At 42.0% G+C, this 17,528-nt stretch overlaps 1 pseudogene; it reads left to right on the top strand.

The window, feature by feature from the left end:
- The window catches only part of LOC133479405 (serine/threonine-protein kinase ULK4-like), a 76,548-nt pseudogene that overhangs the window by 34,569 nt on the left and 24,451 nt on the right, over positions 1 to 17,528 (top strand).

A 17,528-nucleotide genomic window follows, 5' to 3' on the forward strand; every position in this document is an offset into this window, starting at 1 on the left:
CCAGCAATGTCCACATCACATATTAAGCAAATTTGATTATTAATATATTTAATTATGTGTCTTCAGTGTGAACTATTGGTCTGCAAGCAATAAATTCCTAAATAACAACATAACACAAGAAACCAACCAAAACATTTTCACAATCTTCACTTCGTGATTTTCTTTCTTCCTGCCTCATTGTCATTCTGTACGTATAATGAACTAATGTTGAACTGCACCAGTAATGAACTGTGCACAAACTAAATGTCTGTCAGCACTCACTTATTTAATTTTTTATGAGACAGACTATCATATGTGCATGTGAAGCGTTAATCTGGGTAAGGCGGAGGGGCTGAAATTGATTTTAAGGTTTTTAACTCTGAGCCTAGCATTGGTAATTGACTCTGAACTGAATTTATTTGCATTGAGCATTTCCAATTTAACACCAGAATACAAACTTAGTTCTTCAACTCTGCTCTAATTATACACTGATATGCATTCACCCTTTTCCCTCTCCCCTCTCCTCTCCCTTGGCACAAAGACAGACAGTCCATGAGTTTGTTTACACAGAACACAGTCTGTTGCTGTGTGTGTTTATACGTGTGTGTGTGCGTGCGCGCGCGTGTGTGTGTGTGTAAGAAAGTGCGTGCATGTCGCATGTGCACATTACACTAATATACAGTGCGTGTCGCTATCTGGGCTAATTGGCTGAGTGGATGTGCTGCAGTGTTCTACCTCAGCAAAGCATTATGGGTAGTGGGGAGGGACTTATCAGCTCGGCACACATTACTGGGCTTTCTAATTAATTAACTCAGGGTTCTCGCACCATAAAAACAAATTGCATGCACACGTGTACTCACACACACGCACACACACACAATCTTGCATGGTGCTGGCGATTGTCATAATAGGGTTGGCCAGCAAAATTCTTTCCAAGCAGTTATTGCCTGGGTTTATGCTGAGTGAGTGGATCTCTTCAGTAGCTGTGGGCATAAAAGTTTTGATAATATAAAGCTTCAGGCCAGTAGTTGACATGTTTCATAATGTTATATCTACACTGTGTACACAGTAGCAGTGCTGGCTTGAATGGCGGGGGGTTGTGTCGGTAATATAGTCCATCTAAAAAAACCCTACCCCTGCGCATTGCCAACAACATTTCGCACGTCAATTACCGCCACTGTACATATACAGTATATACAAACCCCAATTCCAATGAAGTTGGGATGTTGTGTATAACGTAAATAAAAACAGAATACAATGATTTGCAAATCCTTTTCAACCTACTGTATATTCAATTGAATACACTACAAAAACAAGATATTTAATGTTAAAACTTTATAACAGCACTCAATAAGCATTTGGTACCTAAGGATACAAATTGTTGAAGTGTTTGTAGGTGGAATTCTGTCCTATTTTTCCTTGATGTACAACTTCAGTTGCTCAACAGCCCGGGGTCTCCTTTGTCGGATTTTGCGCTTTATAATGTGCCACACATTTTCAGTGGGAGACAGGTCTGGACTGCTGGCAGGTTCAGTCTAGTACTTGCACTCTGTTACAACCATGCCACACTGTTTTAACACGGGCAAAATGTGGCTTGGCATTGTCTTGCTGTAATAAACAGGGATGTCCCTGAAAAAGATGTTGCTTGGATGGCAACATATGTTCTTCCAAAACCTGTATGTACTTTTCAGCATTAAGGGTGCCTTCACAGATGTGGAAATTGCCCATGCCATGGGCATTAAACACACCCCCATACCATCGCAGATGCTGGCTTTTGCACTTTGGGTTTATAACAGTCCTTATTGTCCTTTTCCTATTTGTCCCGGAGGACACGACATCCATGATTTCCAAAAATAAATTTGAAATGTGGACTCATTCAGACCACAGAATACTTTTCCACTTTGTGTCAGTCGATCTCAAGATGAGCCCTGGCCCAGAGAAGCTGGTGGCATTTCTGTGTGCTGTGGCTATATGGTTTTTGCTTTGCATGGTAGAGTTGTAATTTGCATTTATAGATGTAGGAACGAACTGTGTTAGCTGACAATGGTTTTCAAGTGTTTCTGAGCCCACGTGGCAATATTCCTTACACAATGATGCCGGTTTTTAATGCAGTGCCACCTGAGGGATCGAAGGTCACAGGCATTCAATGCTGGTTTTCGGCCTTGCCACTTACATGCAGAAATTGCTCCAGATTCTCTGAATCTTTTTAAGATATTATGGACCTTAGGTGAGAAAATCCCTAAATTCCTTGCAATTGTACATTGAGAAATTTTTTTCTTATATTGTTGAATTATTTGCTCATGTAGTTGTTGAAGAAGTGGTTGCTTGTGAACAACTGAGCTTTCCGGGGATGCTCCTTTTATACCCAATCATGACACTCACCTGTTTCCAATTAACCTGTTCACCTGTGGAATGTTCCAAACATGTGTTTTTTGAGCATTCCTTAACTTTCCCAGTCTTTTGTTGGTATGTATACACACACACACACACACACACACACACACACACACACTCACACACACACACACACACACACACACACACACACACACACACACACACATATATATATATATATATATATATATATATACACACACACACACACTTTACATTTCACATTTACCTTCATTAATATTTTAATGTTTGTATTTAGTTTATAATTTTGGCTGCAATTACAACACATTCTGTAGTTTACTAGTCAACTTGTTTATATACAACAGGTATTTGTATTCCGTGAAAACGTACTCATGTGTCTCTATATGTGTTTATTTTTGTAGGAATGTGTGTAACCAGAGCCAAAACACTTCTATTGCTTTTGACACTGATAAAGGACAACGCACATACGCTAATACTCTGCTGTCAGCACAGGTGAAAAATTATATTATGAAATGAAGCGGAACTTCACAAATGACCCGGGTGAAGAACATTCAGGCTCACAAACAAAATATTTTTTTTTAAATTACCTTGGTTCATGCACTATTTTTAGTTCACAAACAGTCTTGGCACGGTCACGAAAGGCTCATTTGTGCTTTTTCTCACACTGCGTAAACAATATTGGCTGCGGGCGTAACACATTGTGGGCGTGTTTTTTTTTTTTTTTTTTTTTTTGTTTTTTGCTCTAAGCAGCTAGCGATGGTGGTATTAGAAAGCAGTAAGCCTAAACGTGTTACTGTTGGGGAAAAAAGAAGAAGGAAATAATAGCTAAAAATTATAATGGTATTCACGTTTCTGATCTTGTTGAGCAGTTTGGTTTGGCGAAATCTACCATCTGGACTATTATGAAAGCGCATTTCTCAACACCTAAAGACGCTTGAGAGAGTGACTGTCACTAGCAGGCTCAAGAAGAAGGCACAGCAAGTGTTAACCGCACCAAGAGATGTAAATCTGCCTGGATTCCACCTTCGGCCACGGTTTGAGAGCTCACTGGTGATAGTGTTAGCGAGACTGTTCTAATGTCATCCATCCATCCATCCGTCCGTCCGAGTGTCCGTCCATCCGTCCGTCCAGCCATCTTCTTTTCTCTTATTTGGGCTCAGGTCACGGGGGGAGCAACATAAGCAGAGAAGCCCAGACCTTCCTCTCCCGAGTCTCTCCCTTCCTTCATCCACCTCATTTGGGAGGTATAGTCTCTCCAGCGTGTCTTGGGTCTTCCCTGAGGCCTGCTTCCTGTGGGACGTGCCCTAACACCAAACTAGGGAGGCGTCCAGGAGACATCCTAAACAGATGTCCGAGCCACCTCATCTGGCTCATCTCAATGCGGAGGAGCTGCGGCTCTCCTCAGAGCCCTGCTCTGATGACTGAGCTACAGAGTGACTGTCTCTAAGGGAGTGGGAATTGAATACCGGTTCCGACTTAGAACCGGGTCCAATTGACCGATTCCATTAAAAATGTACACCTCCAAAAGTGCCGGTTCTCCTTAAAGATATTTTCATTTCCACAACAGTGTTGGCCGCCACTTACCTATTGACGCTAGCCTGCTCGGTTCAGCAGTACAAATTTCAAAGTCACCGAAAAATTTCCACCGCTGAAAATGGCCCAAAAGTGCATTTTCGGTGGTGAAATAGTTTCATTACTGAAATAGGATGTTACGATGATGAAAGGAAAAAAAGTGTTAGCCTCAAGTCGATAGCCAAACCTAACGAAACTAACGCCGTTTCCAGCAGTGGGACCACAAAATGGCGCCGAGGAATAAGAGCAGCGACACAAAGTGAAGCTTCATCGCCAGATCATTATCCATCCATCCTTCCATTTTCTGAGCGGCTTCTCCTCACTAGGGTCGAGGGCGTGCTGGAGCCTATGCCAGCTGTCATCGGGCAGGAGGCGGGGTACACCCTGAACTGGTTGCCAGCCAATCGCATGGCAGATAGAAACAAACAACCATTCGCACTCACAGTCATGCCTACGGGCAATTTAGAGTCTCCAATTAATGCATGTTTTTGGGATGTGGGTGGAAACCGGAATGCCCGGAGAAAACCCACGCAGGCACGGGGAGAACATGCAAACTCCACACAGGCGGGGCCGGGGATTGAACTGTGAGGCCTCAGAACTCTGAGGCTGACGCTCTAACCAGTCGGCCACCGTGCCGCCGCCAGATCATTATGTCCAATAATTCGCAGACAACAACTGTGTGCTAATGAAAGCTTTATTCACCATAAAAGTAAGAAAACGTACAGCAACGCATGACACTTTATGGCACTGTGTCGTTGTCGTTATGTTGGACTAATGTTTTTTTTAACTAAATAAAAAAAAAAAAACAGTCCTGTCACTATGCAGCTAAGAAAAGCAATGATTACTAGCCAATCAGACTTGAACATAAGAGGTATATGTGGCCTTCAACAAGACACTGATGCCAAAACAATCGAGTAGATACAGTGCCTTTTACCAAATCTAAGAATAACTGTTTTTATAGCAGTGATTCTCAAACAGTTTGCCAGGGCACATTAGTGTGCCTTGTGCGCTCTTCAGGTGTGTCGTGGGAAATTATAAAATTTTACTTAATTGCTCCAAAAATTATTTATTTACAAGAAAAAATGTGTCGTTGTTCACCTTTTTATGCCAGTGAGGCATAGTGACAGACAGAACAAATAAATGCTCTTCTATTAGATGGCAGGATGTACATACATTAATTAACGTATCCACTTTTTGTGACATTTTTGTTTGTTGGTGTGCCGTGAGATTTTTCAATTGTAAAATATGTGCCTTGGCTATAAACCATATGTATCCATCCATCCATCCATTTTCTATGTCGCTTAACCTGTTGAGGGTTGCAGCTCTGTAGCCTGCCCCAGCTGACCTTGGGCGAGAGGCAAACCACATACTGTACTGGTCGCCAGTAAATCACAAGGCAGTTATTGAGAGAGACAACCGTTCACACTCACATCATCACTACACCTTCAGTCACTTTTATAGCCATATCTTAAATACAATTTTTAAAATCTGTTTCTAAAAAAGATTGACTGGGTGTATTCACCACAACCCTAAACAGGATGAGCACAGAAAATGTATGGATGTTTCTTAAAAAAAAATAGTTAACTTTCTGCCCTCCTGATATCCTTTATCATATTTATCCTTTATCATTACTCTCTGAAGAACTTTGTCCATGAAACAAACTGGATTAATATAATTGTTTCCTGGGGTACCTAACAGTAGATCATCCACTGCATGAACAGTGACGGAGAAGCCGGCTAATGACAGTCAGTGTATGGTGGTAATTAAATAAGCCACGGCGTAGTGCTGAAATCCCAGACAGATGCATTTTGTAAGACTCAAACAGTGGAAAAGTGTCAGTGAAAAAGAGAAGTCTGGTCACCCAAACCAAAAGAGGTATAAAAAAAAAGACCAAATCCAAATTTCTCTGGACAATTACACACCAAGCTGATGAAAGCTTTACCTCATCAGGCTGACATATTGGACCATACATTACTTTGGCGGGATTATATTGAAAAGAGCATTGTCTTTCTGATGCACAAGTACTCCAATAGTCCAACACAACACATTTGTGTTATCATAAACAGTCTGATTTTGAAAAAGAGGCTTTCTTCAAAAGAAATGCTGCCTGGTTGTTGGCAAGGCAGTTGTACTTTGTGTAACCTTTGCGCTAACTAGCACAGCAGCTGTGGGAATGATAATATAAATGTATGTACCCTGGACATTCATTTTCTTTGCTGCTGTATGTTGTAACTTTTCCCGCACTTCAAATGGTTCATTAGCTGGTTGTCCCCCGTTTCACCCCTCGCTGAGTTGCACTGGAGCTGTGAATGTGCAGTGCCCATACAATTCGATGCATATGCATTCACGTACTGTATAGGCTGCCAGTTCCCCTGGCGATGTAGGATCAGTTGATTTTTCAGCAGGAACAAGATGCTCTGCATTATTGACACATAGATCCTTTTTAACTTCTCTTGCTTGATGCAAAATGACTGAGGTAACCAAGGTCAAAGGTCCATTCAGTTCCTCCCTGTGCTCTCCCAGCTACAACTTCTCGGGCGTCGCTGTACATCAAAAAGCTACTTATAGGCTTTTACCTTCCCTCCCTTTTCTATACCTGTCTCTCTCTTTCTCTCTCTCCCTCTCACGCATGCACACACGCACGCACGCACGCACACACACACACACACACACACACACACACACACACACACACATATACACACACACACACACACACACACATTTATCTTGATTTGCTCATGTGTCTTACTTTTATTTTCGCCATCTTAGAGCTGTCAGAGTTGACCTGCCTGTCTCTCTCCCTCTGAGCACCCAGTGAGACTAATCTGCACACGCACACACACACACGCACACACAGATAGGCGCACACACACTTTCCTCAGTCCTGCCTTCACCCGGGCACGTTGTGTTTAATTAGCTCCACAGTGGCGTGAAAAATTGGGTGTGCGTTTGCGTGATTTCGTTTGTGTTAGATAAACTTGCACAAGCCTCACTGAGGAAGTGTCAAGATTGCCTCTGGGAGTGGACTGAGATGGCTTTCAACACTTGCAGTCCAAACACACGTACACAAACACACACGCACGCACACTGAGTGAGCCGCTTGTACTAGTCAGTTTGGTGTGAGCACTCCTACAATGAAAAGGTGGAAAGTTTGGCCCTTCGTATTACAGTAGTTAGAAAAGACATGGCTGCAGTCCGACATGCTAGTTATAGTCTGTGCCCTGTAGTTCCCCTTTTGGAGCTCGGGTGGTGCTATGCGCCTCGCCCTTCCCTCTCGCTCCTCTCCCATAGCAATCAGCACCACCTTGGCCGCGTACGTGTTATCACTCATCACTGCCTGCATATAAGCCTGCCAGACCCAGGAAATCAGCGCCAGAGTATTGACGTAACCCGTGGTACACAGGCCAAGGTTCATGGTAAGTTACCTCAACCACTCGCAACCGTTCTTACCCCCTTGTTTTCTTCTTCGTCTCCAGTGCTCCTTCCGTGTCATACGCCTCGCTGCCTGTTCCAGCCACGCCGTCCAGCTCCTCCACTTGCCCATGCTACCGCTTCCTACACCTTCTGTGTTCCAACGGACCACCACCGCCCCTTCGATATCCTACCCGCTGAGCTGCTTCCGTCACCTTTTGGGTCCAGTCCAACATCATACGATTACCAATCATGACAAAGTTTACATGAAGAAGTCAATTTGAGAGAAAAACGTTTAGACTACTACTATTTTTGTTCCGACTGTAGCATGGATGAGAAGCATAACTGGTAAATTCACCATCTGTTCATTCAGAGGGAACATTTTCATCCATCGATCCATCCGTTCATTCATCCGTCCATCCATCCATTACATCCATCCACTCACCCTATTCCCGCTGTTCTTGGAAGAGTTGGGGGGCATAGACTGCTAGCATTAAATACTGCAAAACTGCAAACTCCTGGCAATAAATTCTCTGAAAAAATGTGTACAATAAAATGATAAAATTAATATTTAATAACAGTAATACTACTTACATTTTTTCTAATTCAGAACGTACAACATCAATATTTTGTCTTTGCAACAGTAATGGTTTGAAGTAGTTACACTGTCCCTTACCTAATATGTAATATGTGGGAACTCTGTGGTGGAAAATCTGAACACAAGTACATGTACTGTTACAAACCTAGTAATTCGGGCGAATGGTAATATCTGGAAAGGACAGGAATGAATATTAGCTGAAGTAAGACAATATATGTGCATGAATGAGGGAGGTGGAGGGGGAAGAGTGCGGGTACAGGCAGAAGCGATAGCGAGGGTGGAAGACTAGATACTTGGGGTCAACGGTCCAGAGCAATGGTGATTGTGGTAAGGAAGTGAAGAAACGGGTCCAAGCAGGTTGGAATGGGTGGAGGAAGGTGTCAGGTGTGTTATGTGACATAAGATTCTCTACTAGATTGAAGGGCAAACTTTATAAGACAGTGTTGAGGCCAGCCGTGATTTACAAATGAGAGACCGTGGCACTGAAGAGACAACAGGAAGCAGAGCTGGCGGAAATTAAGATGTTGAGGTTCTCTCTAGGAGTGACCAGGTCGGATAGGATTAGAAATGAGCTCATCAGAGAAAGTTAGTTAGTAGCTCTTACCTTGGTGATGTCTTCAGATAGGATTGTGAAACTGCAGCTAAATAAGTTAAGTAATGCTAAAGTGGAAGAACATTTGAAAAAAATCTTTGCCAAAATTCTAATCAGGAAAAATACAGCGCTTGCAAGGTACCCTAACCCTGCACTACTGACAATTGTAGTATCTATAATAGTATTTGCATGCTTCTTCATTGGTTGTGTGTGTGTGTGTTTTTTTTGTGTGCGTGCCCGCGCGTGTGAGTGCGTGCATTAGTGCGTTTGCATGCGTGAGTATGCGTGTGTATGCATCTGTGTGTGTGTGATTGTAATAACCTTGTAGCTCTGCCCTGAATTTACGAATAGAATATTGATGGTTGTCAATGCACAAAGTAAGACATTTATAAGGTCTGCTCCACCATAGGGCGTGTCTGTTTTTTCATTGCCATTCTTCTTGATATCTACAATTTATATGCATCCAGTGTAATTTTAGCTGAACAATGTTAAAATTGGCGTAGTAGCTGAAAATACATTTAGTGCCTGTGTGGATTTTCTCCGGGTATTCCGGTTTCCTCCCACGTCCCCAAAACATGCATGCTAGGTTAATTGAAGACTCTAAATTGCCTGTAGGTGTGAATCTGAGTGTGAATGGTTGTTTGTATATGTGCCATGCGATTGGCTGGTGGCCAGTTCAGGGTGTACCCCGCCTCTCGCCCAAAGATAGCTGGGATAGGCTCCAGCGCGGCCGCGAACCTAGTGAGGAGAAGTGGTACAGAAAATGGATGGATGGATGGGAATGCACCGGCCAAACTGAGCAATTGGGGGAGAAGAGCCTTGGTGTGAGAAGTAAAGAAGAACCCAAAGGCACTGCTCATTACCTGTCCAATACAGTCCCAACAGTGAAGCATGGTGGTGCAGCATGATGCTGTGGGGGTGTTTTTCAGCTGCAGGGACAGGACGACTGGTTTCAATCGAAGAAAAGATGAATGCGGCCAACTACAGGGATAGTCTGGACGAAAAACTTCTCCAGAGTGCTCAGACTGGGTCAAGACAATGACCCTAAGCACACAGCTAAAATACCGAAGGAGTGGCTTCAGAACAACTCCGTGACTGTTTTTGAATGGCCCAGCCAGAGCCCTGACTTAAACCCAATTGAGCATCTCTGGAAAGACCTGAAAATGGCTGCCCACCAATGTTCACCATCCAACCTGACAGAACTGGAGAGGATCTGCAAGGAGGAATGGCATTCCCAAAAAAGACTCATGGCTGTATTAGCTCAAAAGGGTGCTTCTACTAAATACTGAGCAAAGGGTCTGAATACTTAAGTTTGTGTGATATTTAATTTTTTCTTTTTTAATAAATCTGCAAAATTTTCAACAATTCCATGGTTTTTTTCTGTCAATATGGGGTGCTGTGTACATTAATGTGGAAAAAAATGATTTTAGCAAATGGCTGCAATACAAAAAAAAGAGTGAAAAATTTAAGGGGATATGAATACTTTCCGTACCCACTGTATGACTTCATCATTATGTAATTGCTATAATGGGAATTATCTTGACCAAGTTGTCTAACTTCTGTTTACTGTCTGCCCTATCACAGAGCTTCAGATCACAAATTGTAACAGAGGAGTTTTTGACTCAGATGGGATCATTGCTGGTGAGCGGTGGTCCATTATAATCTTGTTTTAGGAACTGTATTGAATACAGTACACACGAAGTTCAATATTTGATTGATAAAAGTGCATTTCGTTTAGTTGAACTCAACCAAGTCAGTGATTTTGATTTGTCTTTAAATCAATCATGTGGGTGTGAAAATGTGTGTCTCATATTCCTCTTAAATGACAGGTGCACTTCCACACCATGGCTTTTTAGCAGTGGTCTGGACTTTTGTGCACAAATGGAAAGTTTACTACATAAAATGAAACCTAAAAAAGGCAGAATAAATGCAATCCATTTGACCGTGAAACAGGTATTTATTGATTTATGACACAAACATCAATCAAACATTATCCTGAAAAACAGAATTTTAGATAATCACCACTGGGAATAACAAATTGGGATTGTGCATGCATAAGAAGAAAAGGACCACCCCAGTGATCAGAAATTAGGTATGAAGTTCATAGTAGCCATTGGAGTATACAGTGTAATGCGATTAAGCCTTTGTAAAAGATATATTAACTAAGATCATGTATGCATTTGTTTATCCTGTCATTGCTGCTAATCAAACCAAAAACTATTAAATGGCTTGAGATGACTGACATTTACTTTTTCTGTAAAGTGCAACAGTGTGTGATGAGGGGATTAGGACCACGTCCATTGTGGGGGTCCTGAGTCAGCACCATGTTCTTATTAGTCCATATCGAACTGTTGTGAGTATTCATGACGCCAATACTGTACATCCAAGTAACTTGTAAAGTACAGGCTCAGTTATTTGTGTGACTGATGTTTCAGTTTAAAAACCACAGCATGATTTTATTCATAAATAAGCACGCCCTCTAATGGGACTTAGCAGGCAAACCTTTGGGAGGGTTTGGTTTCACTGTTTGTCTTTCAGTCCGATAAACCTGTCTGTTGATCCAAAGCACAGAGCTATAATTAGGCAAGACACTAATCATCTATTGAACCCACAGACCTTCATCAAAAATGTGTGTTTTTCTATGTGCGCGTATATGTGCGCGTGTACATGCGCATGTGATGGAACAATCAGATTGTGTTTAATGACTATTGATGAATGGAAGTGAAGAGCTCCAGGAAGCAGACAGGATTGAGGGAGAGAAATGAGATGAAGAATAATGGAAATAGGCAAAGATGGCGATGGTCAATAGCGCAGGAAGACATTTTAATTACCATACTACCAGTACTACTGCTACTCGGGGGTACAGATTGTGCCACTTTATTTTTTTTATATATGTTCTTGAGCTCCATTTGCATTGAGGGGTCTTTGTGGATGATAAAATGCACCTACAGGAAATTAAACTCATTGTGACATTGTAATTTACCCATCAAATAAATACAGCATATTATCTCCGCCAAGGAGGGTATGATTTCTCTGTTTATTTATTCAAGTGCTCAAAGTTACCTTTTTAATCACAGTCACATATTAACAAAAATATTTCAGAAATGTCTATGGTTTACAACTGATGATTGCTAATACAGTACAATTATATGCACAGTATGTATATTTTAGCATATACTGGGTTTGGATAAAAGCTTAAGTAATTTGGGGAAAGGAAAAGTGAAGAGTTTTACGCCAGCGTCTACTTCCGGCGTGATCCAACGAACTTCAGAAGGTTATATTATTATTATTTTTGTCTCGTGTTGGATACTAAGTCTCGTTTTATATTGGTAAATTTGAGGAAAAGTGACCAAAAAACTATCAATCTCGGTACTTTAGAAGGCTCGCTACATGGATGAAATAATAGTTCTCGATTACGATGCTTTTACTGCTTCACTCAAACACACACAACAAGTACACAACAGGAAGTGGAATTTAAAAAAAAATGTAATTGAATATACAGGGGGACTACAGGTAAAACAATGCAGAGGGACTTAAAAAAAAAGTAGCAATAAACATTCGTAAACAAGGCTTAACTCGTGATGTAAGTGTGGAATGAGGATGTGTGGTGAGCAATGCAAGAGCTGGGAATTTCTAGTTTAAGCCCAATTATGCACAAATTTGTACTCGGTAATCAGCAAGTTGTACTCATGTTGCGCAGAACAAAAATTAGGCAGGCAGGTCAGTCCTTCCGATGCCTGGATGAGGACTTCGGCAGGTTGGTTTGAAGAAAAAGGAGGGAAAACAAAAGAAAAGCAAGGGTAGAGTGGCCGAAGCGCCTGGGTGACATTGTTCGCCACGTGCTCAGAGAAAAACCCAGCTGACTCTGGGCGAGAAGCGGGGTACACTCTGAACTGGTCGCCAGGCAATTACAGGGCACATATAAACAACCATTCGCACTCACATTCACATCTACAGGCAATTTAGAGCTTTCATTAACCTACCATGTATGTTTTGGGGATGTGGGAGGAAACCAGAGTACCCGGAGAAAACCCACACAGGCACGGGGAGAGCATGCAAACGCCACACACATGAGGCCGGATTTGAACCCGGGTCCTCAGAACTGTGAGGCAGATGTGCTAACCAGCCCAGCTACCATGCTGCCCCAGATTATTTTAACAAATTTTTATTATTAACATGCTAAATTATAAGTGTGACCTAAAGCTTTGATAAACGTCTTGTTGACAGTGTGTAATCTTCTTGAATAAGGAACCTTGCATTTTTTTTGTAGTTAACAGAGTGTATTCTCATTGAATGTCATGGTCAAGGACATCCCAACACTCTGGTGTGTTTTTGTTGTTGTGCCTCTAAAAGGTTGGCCGATTCTATCACGTGCCCTCTGACAACACTGGTTTTCAGCAGAAATGGTAAGAGATTTGATTGATTTTTCTGAACAGCTCGCTGTCTTATAACGAGTCGAGTGCAACATCTTCTGGGGAGTTAAACACCTCAGAACATGTTGGGGGAAAACAACAACATCATACCAGTATTTTTGCTGATGATTTCTACTGTTTTGTCTGTTGGTCACATTTTTCCTAATTTGCAATGAATGTATAATTATAATCTATTCGGTGTTGCGATGTGCAAATATATGCATGGAGTACCATGCATAATGTGGTTTAATATTCTGTGGTCTTAATTAACCGTTTGATGTCCTGTGGAGTTTTACATTTTGGCATGGTTATTGCCTCAAATTAACAACAGAAAATGGCAAATATGGTATTTTGCTGTCAAACACAGTATCATTCAGTATATTAGAAGCATTATTGTCACCTGAGAAACTAAAATGTTTCTGTTGAAAAAGGACATACGGTAATGTAATCCCAACAGCTACCCATGACTACATGTAGTGTTTGAAATGTATTATTATTTTTTTAACAGTCTGTTTGTGTTTATTGACTTTTAGTTGAGCGGTCTGCATTTGTGTTGGAGGATCCTGTCAGAACTCAGTCTGATCTCGCTGGTCCACGAGTATGATTGTGATGTGAATGCAAAGAAGATAGAAGAGACCAAAAGAAGAAAAGGGGTGAAGGCAAAGATGAGAAAAGTCCTTCCAATCAAATTTGAGCTCTTTTCACTGAAACTCTATTTCCAAGGTTAGTGTGGCTCATACTTTTGTGTTTAAACGCTCACTTCTGAGAATCTGTGGCTTTGTTTCTTTATCTACAGAGCTATAGTAAAAGACATAAGTTACAGTATTTTATTGGGATTTTTATACTCAAGGGGTTTCCCTTCATTTTTTTCAGTATAATTGACCTTACGATGTAAAATACTAGGGGTGTAAGGATTCATTCATTATATCGATGTATCAATTTATATTCCTACAATCCAGTTGGATCGATCTGTCCTTTGCTAGTTAGCCTTCCAGACGAAAATATAGAGATTTTAATCGTTTTAAAAGGTAATCAATCAATTGAATCAATACTAGGAAATAACGCATTGGATTTACGCATGGCATACTTTATATGGATGCGCATGTGTGTGTTTTTTAGCACTTTTAATGATAAATACGTAAAGAGTTACTCGATTCAGATTACCTGTCCGTGATGTCGCAGGGGATCAAGGGAGTATCGAACAGTGTGGTTTTTTTCCTTCTTTTTCTTCTTCTTTTCTTTTTCTTCTTCTTTAAAAAAGCACACCTGTTAGGAATATAGTTGGATACTTTCTGAAAAAAATGGGTGGATTCAAACAAAAGGTGCAATCTTCTATGTTATGTATCAGATCCACATGTACTGTAAATATGTGGAAATAAAAGCTGTAATGTTGCTCTGTTATTCATCTTTTGATGTCAAACTAAAATGTTCAGTCTACAGCGAAAATAAATCAGTTGGCCACTGTCAGGGTCGTGTTTTCATGGTGTTGGAGACAAGGCAAAACGTGGAAGACCAAAGGGCAGGAAAGCAGGGAGGCTAGGCAGGAGTATGGGAGTCTCAAAAATGTATTTAATTTAATTTTTAAAAAAAATTAAAAAAAGCAAACAGGCATCATGGAAATACTGTAGATGTAGACCACAGCTGTCACTGAGTCTTGTTTCCAACTTGACTGTCTTCTCTTTTAAGCCATACGAGGGATGCAGGAAGAGGACACCACCAGATGAAGGAAGTACTGTGGATGTAGACAAATGTGGAGACTGAGGAACATGTTGACAAAGTTTGCATAAAAAGGTGCACAAACTCTTGGATCTGAAGAATTGATGTACACTGGTACGGATGGATGCGCTCTGCTGTTTCTTTGTTTGACTTACAGCCCGTCTCAATCTGTTGTGTGCAGCGTGTTGCCGCCTCTGCCTCAAAAAATAGACTGGGCTTGTATTTTTAGCAGAATATAGAGTCACTTCTGGGCTGCTTTTGAAATGCGCTGTGCTGTACCTAGTGGATTTTGTTGAGAATATCCGAAGTGGCCATGATGGGTCTTATCAAAAAAGTCATTCCCAATATTAGGGCTCACAGAGGAAATATTACACCTCATCGTCGAGTTTATCTCAGTTGATAGCGTCCATGCTTGTTAACATTATAGTTTGTCCTCTCCTCATTCCATCCTCACATGTAGCTACATTCATTTTAGGTTCCACCTCTTATCACGAATAGCCCACTCACATCCCCATCTTTCCTTCATTCCCACCCTGCTAGAGTTTGCCCTCAGTGCTCAATGTACCAAATACGTTTCGTATCAGAAATACTACTTGCTTTTGTCCCCATCCAACTCTTCTTCAGATTCTCCTCAACAACTCATTCCTTGACACAAGTAGAGTGACGTGAACTTCGCAAATTGGTGTCAGCGCTCCCCCATCTACTTCTGTTTTCCTCTTGCTCGTTTTTGTCGGAAATTATTAACAATATTTAACATTTTTCCCCTTCTCACTTGTTCTCTGTCTCTCGTCAGCTCTAATTTATTAACACAAGTCCACAAATCTCTCCTTCTCTGTGCCCTCTCTCCACAACTCTCCCTCCATCTCTATGGTTATACAATCAGAAATTAAATTGCCTGGACCTTGGTTAGATAAGTGTGGCTATGAAGCCAGCAGAGTGGTAATTAGATGGTAAATTGGGGACATTACAGTTAGGAAGGCTGCCTGCTGCATTATCACAGCCCAGACACACCTTCAAACAATTACATTTACTATGACCTTTAGCCAAAGAATCTCATGCTCTGTGCGTGTGTGTGTGTGCGCGCGTGTGTGTGTAATGCCCTTATCTGGCACGTGTGGGTGCATGTAGCTTGCCCAATTTCCAAATAGAATTTACTTTACTATTCTATTTTCTTGGGCTAACAAACCAATCAATGTCCTATAACAACTGGTTTTGGTTTGCAGTGGTGTAGAAGTGCATTGCATCATAATGAGAAGTTTTTTTGTTCTTGGTTAATTGAGCTGCATGAGATCCTTCAGAAATTGATGAGCTCATCCATAAATCCAAGTCCTCCACCTAGCAGCACGATCCCCTCCCCACATTCTTGGGCCTTTTCCTCACTGTTTATTCACTTTTCTCTCTCTACCAGTATCGTCCCATCATTCCTGAAAGCTGCAGCTGTCACCCCTAATCTGAAAAAGCCTGGTTCAGACCCCAACAACTACAATAACCTCTGCCCCATCTCCAGTTTACCCTTTATTTACAAAGTTCTTGAAAAAGTAGTCGCCACTCAACTCCACTCTCATGTAACACAGAACAGAGATTTTACATGCCTTTCCTGTCCCCTCTATCTGTCCCCTCCAGAGCAGTTTCACGCTCTATTAAAAATCAATCCCCCACCCCATACTGACGCTATCATTGTTCATAGTCTTGTCATCTCCTGTCTTGATTATTGAAAATCTCTCCTCTTCGACCGCCATCAAAAGTTCCTCCATAAGCTCCAACTGGTCCAGAACGCCGCTGCTTGTATCATCGCTTCATTTCCATCACTTCACCCCTGTCCTTCAGCAACTTCACTGGCTCCCAGTCAAATGGAGAATTCAGTTCCTTTACACCTTCAAGGCCATTCACAACTTTACCCCTCCATACTTGTCTGACCTCCTCCACATCGCCACTGCAGTCCGCACCCTCAGATCAACCTCCTCCATCTATCTTACCGTTACATCTGCCCGTCTCAGCACCATGGAGCGACTGAAGGCTCTGCTCCCAAGCTCTGGAACTCTTTGCTACCGAACCTGCGCAACTCAGTCTTTTTCACCACTTTCAAATCCAAACTCAAACTAATTGCACTGCACTTTTATTTATTATATTTTATTTCATCTGTATAATTCAGTTTTTAATGTTGTTTTATTGCTGTACAGTGGCCTTCATGGTCACAAAGGGCACTTTCAAATATCCCATCCATCCATTTTCTGAGCCGCTTCTCCTCACTAGGGTCGCGGGCGTGCTGGAGCCTATCCCAGCTGTCATCGGGCAGGAGGCGGGGTACACCCTGAACTGGTTGCCAGCCAATTGCAGGGCACATAGGAACAAACAACCATTCGCACTCACAGTCATGCCTACGGGCAATTTAGAGTCTCCAATTAATGCATGTTTTTGGGATGTGGGAGGAAACCGGAGTGCCCGGAGAAAACCCACGCAGGCACGGGGAGAACATGCAAACTCCACACAGGCGGGGCCGGGGATTGAACCCGGGTCCTCAGAACTGTGAGGCTGACGCTCTAACCAGTCGCCCACCGTGCCGCACTTTCAAATAAAATGTATTATTATTATTATTATTATTATTACTATTATTCATTCATCTTCCGTACCGCTTATCCTCACTCTGGTTGCGGATGTGCTGGAGCCTATCCCAGCTAGCTTTGGGCAAAAGGTGGGGTACACCCTGAACTGGTCGCCAGCCAATCGCTGGGCACATATAAACAAACCATCATTCGCACTCACATTCACACCTACGGGGCAATTTAGAGCCTTCAATTAACCTATGATGCATGTTTTTGGGATGTGGGAGTGCCCGGAGAAAACCCAAGCAGGCACGGGGAGAACA

This window comes from Phyllopteryx taeniolatus, chromosome 6 (assembly GCF_024500385.1).
Source record: "Phyllopteryx taeniolatus isolate TA_2022b chromosome 6, UOR_Ptae_1.2, whole genome shotgun sequence".
NCBI lineage: Eukaryota > Metazoa > Chordata > Actinopteri > Syngnathiformes > Syngnathidae > Phyllopteryx > Phyllopteryx taeniolatus.